The following is a 7,580-nucleotide window of genomic DNA, read 5'->3' on the forward strand; positions in this document are numbered from 1 at the left end:
TGAATCTTCTAGCAAATATGTAGGGGGACTGGTTTGTTGGATTTTTGTAATCTTGAATATTTCTGTAGACCAATTAGGTGTAAACCCCTTTTCAAAAAATCCTTTGTATTTACTGATTCTTACGAAATCTCCAACTTGAAATCTTTTTCTAGTCAATACTTTTTTACATTGTGTATTGTTAATGTATCTCTGTAATACAGTTCCTTTATTACTGTGATTAATTGTAGCTGGTGCTTTTCCGACTGTTCTGTGATAAGCGTGATTGTATTCGTAAACTTTTTTGTCGAGGGTTCCATCATTCCAATTATAATTTCCTTTTAAACTAAACTCCTTGTACAAGCTTGTCTTGAGAGTTCTTATAAGTCTTTCTACGATTGAGGCTTTTTTCGTAGAATATGTAGAATAATGGTTAATATTATACTGTTTGATAACTTTTTTAAATAAATTATTATAAAATTCTTTTCCCATATCAGTTTGTAAATTTTTTGGGTAACGCCCCCTTGCTAATAATGTTTGAAACTCTTTAGACACGTTTTCTTTAGTTTTTCGTTTGAGGGGAAATGTCCAAGCATACTTTGAGAAACAATCGATAATCACCAATATGTATTTGTATCCAGCATTAAATTTGGATAAAACTTGCATATCTATCAAATCTGCTTGCCAAAGGTCATCTATATCCCTTAACAATACACTTCTCCGGGGAAAATTCACTCTAGCATTCTTATGAATTTCATTAACGACGTCGGCTTTGCTCATAATGCTTGTTCAATTTTCCTTCGAGTCCCTTCAAAGCAATGTCTTTTTCAATATCTTTTATACGATCAACTAAGATCAAAATTAACTTTTCAATATGTACTAAATTGTCAGAATTCTTCTTAACAATTTTATCAACATAGTCTTTACTAACAATATCGGGTAATTCAGCTTTATCTGAAGATGAGATTTTAATTACTTCTACTTTAAAATTATCTACGCCAGTATCATTTTTTTTCTCGAGATTCATGTCTTATATTCATTAGAATACTTAGGGTAATGATGATACTAAAATAGATTTTATTCTTTTATTATACCGGCTTCCTTTAATTCTTCAATAATTGATACAATTTCATTATCATGATTGTTGTTACCAGCGCTTTTAGATGCAATTAAAAGTTTCAGTCTTTCAATCAACTCATTTGGATCATCCCAATAAATATAATCTGTGTTACTTTTATATTGTTTTAGTTCAGGCAAGTATCCTCCGCTTTTTAATTGTGGTAACTTTTTGACTAAATCTGTATTGCGTTCATTTAGTTGAGAAAATAAAGGCTTGATGATTGTGCAGTATTTTAATCCTTTATCACCTTTTAATTTTCCGTTCGGGTCAAAATCACGTTTGTGTGCGTTAGTGTTAATTAACATTTCTTTGTATTCACTTTTGTCTTTTTCGGTCACAATCGTAAGATCAGGTTTATTACGCATTAGAAGTTCCTTTAAACCAGCGGTTAATTCATACTTCTTGTCATTGATGGTAATTATGTACCTTTTTTCCGCATGAGAAGCATCAGGTATATAAGATAAACTAACAGCACTATTTCCCATCATAAGCTTTTTATTTTTGGTTTGAATGCCAAATGGTACATTAAAATGTTCATACATATCCATCATGTCTTCTTTCTTTAGAGATAAAAGAGTGTCGTTACCATTACTTTCGTTTAATAAACGTTTACTGGCATCGTTAGCATATTCATAATATTCGGAATGGTCACTAGAATCTGCGTTGATTATGTCTTTGAAATTTTCATAATCTGTAGAAGAGTTCAAGTCCTCACTACCACCAGTTTCATCTATTTTGGTTGACATGGTGAAAGTGGGGATAGACTTTTTATTTTTGAGCAATGTTTCTAGAGGTTCTGTAATAGATTTAAAGACGTTTTTGTATTTCAGATTAGCTTCATCTTCATCACATTGAATCATTTTTATTTTATTCTTTATATTGTCCACCGATTTAACGAGTTGCTCTTTTAAATCTATTTCCATTGTACGGATTATTGATAAATCTACCAATTTAAACGAACACTCGACTGCAAGTGCGGTATTTAGACAACAAATTGCTTTATATGAGGATTTTATAAGTAAATAAACGTGTCAAATCCTTGTCTATACCTTCCCATATTCATTGCACAATCTTTATTTATTAATAAAAAGCTAAATTGATCTTGCCATATAACAACACAAAGCCGCTTAAATGTAGACCAATCTAAGTCTGTATTTACATGCTCGTTGTATATATGTCTTAAATTAATATCATCTTGTTTGAAAATAATCAACACATTGACGTTGTCCCTGAGCAATTGTTTAGGTATTTTTGAATAAGTTTGAGATAAATAAAAACAGTCTATCTGTCTGTGTCTCCCCATAGCAAAATAATTACGAATATTCATTTGGTTTTCACAAGCGACATCATCAAAAATCATAATTGAATTTGTCAAAGCATCGTTGGGATGAAGAACTTCCTTGTTCTCGTTAAATATAAATAGTTCTGCCCCTGGAACACCTTCCATAACTTGTCTTAAAAAAGTATACTTTGGTTGAAATGCTGTCTTTGAATACAAGTAAATATGTTTAAATTTCAAACCATTTTCATGTAACAATAGATTCAACATAATGTTAGTTTTACCACAATTGGAAGGACCGCATACTATGCACCGGATTGTGTTTGGTAACAGCGAACTATGTTTTACTTTTTCTGAATAATTTTTTACTTTAATATTAGCTACTTCTAAAGTTTGAGTTTGTTTTACGAACTTCATCGTGAAGTGAGAGGGAGTTAAATGTTTTAGTATTTATATACTCGTCAATCAGAGGAATTGAAACTATGAACAAAACAAATGCGATAAGTATAATATAAATTCTTTATTTAAATTTAGTACAAGCGTATTTACAAATCTTAATCTTACAAATATTAAAAGTAAAAAACATACATTAAAAATAAAAAAATATATATAAACATGAAAATAACGAAAAAGTAAAAATTCCTTATCGAATTACAAATATAATATACTTTACAGCAGGCAAATATCATTACGAATGTTAGTGAAAGATAAATTAAAAAATTGTTTTGTAATGCCCCCAAGGTAAGGTGTTGACTTTATTTACTAGTATCTGCCTTTTATCATCAGTATTGCTTAAAACCGTTTTATTAAGCTCTTGAGAGTAAAGTACGTGCTTGATTGATTTAATTAAATTCATTTTACATTTTAAATCTTTGACGTTGAATAATGAGTCTTTGTATTGTGATAAAGTAAGATTCTTAGTAACGCACTTAGAAACACCTTTAGCTTTATTGATTCGTGTTTTAATGCTGTTCAGGGAATAAAGTTTTGCTCTAAGACCTACAAATTCTCTAATCACATCACCCCCAAGTTCGTCTTTAAATAAGCCGGGGATTTTTGCATTCACCCTTTCTATGCAGTATGGATTATTTAAATCAAAGTTACTAGTATCAAATTCCGACAAATTATTTTTGATATCTCTGTAAACGTCCTCTGTGAATATCAAGTATAGGAGGCTATCAGTATCTGTATAACAAAGTTTTGCATTCTGATTATATATCTTTTTAATAAAATCGTAATGAAACTTGTATAGATGCTGTTTTGCGTATTCTAAAACTGAAAACCCAATGTAGATAGGTCTGTCGAGCACAATCTTTTCTGGGGTAAATTGAGCAGCTAGAAAATTTTCTGAGAACACTGAAATATTTTTTAGATTTGGGCGAGAAATAAGTGTTTCAGCATCAAGTCGCTTTTTTGTTAAATTATATTCATCTTTCCAAGTTGTGATCAATTTAACACTTACTTGTTTGCGTCTATTTTCAATAGTTTTACCGAAAATTGCATTATTCATGAGTTTAAAAAAGTCTTTTTCGAAAACGGACACAGCGGATTGCCGCAGATTTGTATTCAAATCTATGTATTTCTGTAAAAAATTTGACTGTTTAAAGCTCAGTATACGGTGAATATTTCTTAAAATTAAACCATTTCTCAACATTTCTTTCAAGTGAATGAAATGAACAACGTAGTTATATTTATCATATAAACTCGCAATCAATTTCGGAGACTTTCCTCCCGGGGGAATAAATTTCTCCGGAGCGAATGGCAAATCACTGTGCAAATTATGTAAGTTCTCAGGATACTCTAGATCCACTTCCAAAATAAACCCAGTGTCTCCATTTTCAGGTACTGTCAAAATATTAAACGTTTCAATTTCATATTTATTTAAAAATTTAAATTCAGAATAAGGCAAACTTTTAGTCATTGCATGTCCGTACAGATTGTTACAATCTAAATATATCAAATAAGATGACGGATTGAAATCATCAAATTCTGGTAAGTATTTATTATTGGCTTTAGCGTGTCGTAATGAACACTGAACCAATCCTCCGCGTATTCCTTTTTCTAACATTTGATACATTTCCAAATCATCTATCAAATCTAGTTCAATGCCTGTCGAAAGCAGCATAGCATCCCAACTCAAGCTCGGTGATGTTACGTAATAGGCTGGATCTAATTTGTAATATTTTAAACTCAAGTTTCTGAAATTTTCAAATACATCACATAACAATAAAACGTCACATTTAAGGTACAAATCGGTATATTCACCGAGAGTATTAATATTGAATACATTCCACACAGAATGTGCATGATTAAAGTCTTTATCACTTATATGTTCCATTTTCAAATTATTAAAAAAAAATTCTTTTGAAGGAAGTTTAGTTTCTTCGTATCTATTCCAAGAATCCATGTAATCGTACGGATAAATACCTTTTGATTTTAATAAATGCAAATGCTTGCTTTTAAATTGCATGGATAAATTGGTGAAATCTTCATCTGATAAATTGTTACTCAACATGTCTAAACTTGTGCTCAAAAACTGAAATGAATCTATAAATTTTATTTGTAATGGACGTGTAAATTCTTTTAAATGTATGGTCTTTGTAATTGTGAGGTACTTTTCTTTAGTTTTCGGTATAATTGTAATTGGACCATAGTATTTTGCTAATTCGCTAATAAACAAATGTGAGTCATAGTTAGCTAAATTATGAAAGACTACTGGTATGAATGGACACACTCTGAACATCAAATTACATTGTGAATGAGCTGGCCCTCTATATTCAGAAGTAATATGATCGTGGTCACGAACCTTGTCATCGAATAATAAATGGCTACAAATATGACACGATGTAGCGTTTTGATAACTATTTTCTTGTTCTTTCGTCAAAGGCGTCATTGGATTCTTATCACATAATATTTTATAAAGGCATTTCACATCTGCAATCAATCTGTTAACAAACACTTCTACACAATCCGAACCCCTGTAGGTAACGAACTTGTTTAAACTCGAGTCATATGAACAACAAATATAATACGCAAAACATGAAGGTTGATGAACTTTTAAATTACGTGTATTTTCGCTACCATTCTCTGTACAGTTAACTAATAGACTTTCGAAATCAGCATATATAACAAAATAAATTTTTTGCTGTCTCTCAAAATGTTTAAATCCGATTGTACTATTTTTTTTAGGTAAGACTGTCAACACTTGAGAGCAATCATGGTTTGTATATTTAATTTCAGAAGAAAAAAAACGTAAACAATTCTCACACATATATAGATTCCCTTTAAATTTACTAATCTGACGTTTTACTAATCGTACAAGATCTTTAATAAGGCAGTAATGACCTTTGACTCCTTTTTCAAAGTATAATAAATTTACATGATTGTTCTTTCGATTTTTAGATAAATATAATGGACCAGTTACTAAACTGCTTGAACTTAATCCATAAATGTTGATACTGATGTTATTATTAGCTTCAAACAATTGTATATCTTTACACGACGGAGGGAAAGTCATACCGTCTGTTTTAAAGACAGTTGAATGGTGAGGATATGAACTTGTTTTGCATACATTACTTTTGGCGGGAAATAATGCAGCTACTATACTCCATAGAAAACAGTACTCATCTTTATTCTGTATATTTATGCAACTTTTACTATTCTTGAGAAATGATGGCAGCTCTATGAACGTACCACCTCTCATAGGACAATATTTGTTTATATTCAATTCTAAATGACTTATTGAAACCAGAGACCAACCAGATTCACAGTGTTCAAATTCTGAAAGTTTTTGTTTAAATGTTTCTATAGCATTCATATACAACTCATTAATATTAGTGTTGTTAAAAACGCAATCAAACTTTGTATTAAAAGATTTTAACTGTTGCGTACTTGACCGTGGTAACTCAAAATAAGCAAACAGTTCAAAATTTAACTTCAGACATGTGTGTTTCAGTATTGATAAATGGATAACATTCGAAACATCATTTTTATAACTGTACAGGAACGCCTCGGGTGTGAGGTACTCGACTTCCTGTGCAGGATTTATGCGGTAAGTCACAATTCTGTTCTTAAATGCAGTCTTAATAATGTCAATATTTTTGAATTCAGTTTTTAATAAACAATTCTCTTTGTGTACATTCGTTCTCATATGATAATGATATTTCTTTTGAGGAATTTCGATGTTGCACATGTCACACTTGACCGCATTGGCTACACAGGATGTCGCTGTAAAGTAAAAAGATTACAAATTAAGAATAAAATAATATATTTATTTACTTATTCATATATATTTATAGTTAAACACATTTAATTACTACAATACAGGCCAGTAAAAATAATGCTAATAGTAAGTACTATTAAATGAGGGTGGGCAATTTTTGAATTCTTTGCGAGTTGTCTTTATGTAATCTGTTAGATGTGCCCAAGCTTCAGAGTTGACGTTCGTTCTGTTTTTTATAGTAATAATACTATGACGCCATCTATTTATCGGTGCAACGTTTTTGATCTCGTTGCATGAATAAACTTTTAACTCAACGTAATGAGTGCCAGTTTTATTGTCGTCTGTTTGACGACTTATCCCATTTGCTAGCTTTCGCGTAACGTAAGAGTAAATTGGCGTACCCTTTGTTGAACCTGTCGAGCACCCTTCTTCTTCATCACTCTCGCTGCCGAAAAGCTCAGCCGTCGCCGCCTTCATGACGGGGGTGATTGGGTTGATGACGGTTTTCCTTTTCTTAGGCGCAGTGGTAGTGAACGGCTCACCTGTCTTCTTACTTGTCGAAGGGTCACATCTCGAATGCTTCTTCGAGGATTTCGAGAGCTTAGGCTGCACCGTCTCGCACTCGTCTTCTGACAGGAATAAATCTTGTGCCAAAGACCTAATAGAATAAAATATATGAGTAGTACATAGTAAAATGATTGAATAAAAACATAAATTGTTTGGTAATAATATCTTGCGACAGTGAACTCACAAAAACTGATCGAATGATTAGTAAAACTAGGACAACGATAAAATAAGCACAGGTAAAATATTAAACATTTTGGAATCGAGTATGCGCATTTGTACTTGTCACTAATTTTGCTCCCCAGCAGGATTCGAACCCGCGACTCTTCATCACAGTAAATAGATTCGGATTTGGACTAAAAAATAAATAGTCCGAAAAAAAATAATGGAATAAAATAGATAATTAATTATAATTGATG

The sequence above is a fragment of the Hyposmocoma kahamanoa genome, unplaced genomic scaffold, assembly GCF_003589595.1.
Source record: "Hyposmocoma kahamanoa isolate Upper Pololo Valley unplaced genomic scaffold, ASM358959v1 93, whole genome shotgun sequence".
Taxonomy (NCBI): domain Eukaryota; kingdom Metazoa; phylum Arthropoda; class Insecta; order Lepidoptera; family Cosmopterigidae; genus Hyposmocoma; species Hyposmocoma kahamanoa.